We start from the raw sequence: 840 nt of genomic DNA, 5'->3' as shown, positions 1-840 counted from the left end.
TGGGCTGAGCATTGAAGCATTTTCGTGTAGAGACTCTTCTTGGAGTTAAACGCCAGCTTTTATGCCAGTTTGGGCGTTTAACTCCCATTCTTGTGCCAGTTCCGGCGTTTAACGCTGGGAATTCTGAGGGTGACTTTGAACGCCGGTTTGGGCCATCAAATCTTAGGCAAAGTATGAACTATCATATATTTCTGGAAAGCCCAGGATGTCTACTTTCCAATGCCGTTGAGAGCGCGCCAATTGGGCTTCTGTAGCTCCAGAAAATCCACTTCGAGTGCAGGGAGGTCAGAATCCAACAGCATCTGCAGTCCTTTTTAGTCTCTGAATCAGATTTTTGCTCAGGTCCCTCAATTTCAGCCAGAAAATACCTGAAATCACAGAAAAACACACAAACTCATAGTAAAGTCCAGAAAAGTGAATTTTAACTAAAAACTAATAAAAATATACTAAAAACTAACTAGATCATACTAAAAACATACTAAAAACAATGCCAAAAAGCGTACAAATTATCCGCTCATCAGGTTGCCTCCCAACAAGCACTCTTTTAACGTCGTTAGCTTGACGGTTAGCTCCTTATGGAGGTAAGTATAGGCTCAGATTTTTGCCCTTTGCAGTGAACTATCTTCCTACCTTCTCATGGATGAGCTCTACATGCTCTTAAGACAGGACACGACTCACTGTGTATGGTAAGACTAACTTCTTAGTGAAGACAACTCTCATTCCAGGTGAGACGCCTTCAGTTGGAACTTTCTCGTCCCTCCAGCCTTTAGTACTTTCTTCTTAGTACCTTTGTGCTTAGAACTTGTTGGTGGCTTCCCAACACCAAACTTAGAATTGATG

Source organism: Arachis hypogaea, chromosome 6, assembly GCF_003086295.3.
Source record: "Arachis hypogaea cultivar Tifrunner chromosome 6, arahy.Tifrunner.gnm2.J5K5, whole genome shotgun sequence".
Classification (NCBI taxonomy): domain Eukaryota; kingdom Viridiplantae; phylum Streptophyta; class Magnoliopsida; order Fabales; family Fabaceae; genus Arachis; species Arachis hypogaea.
The sequence above is the reverse complement of the archived record's forward strand: the minus strand, read 5'-3'. Positions refer to the sequence as shown.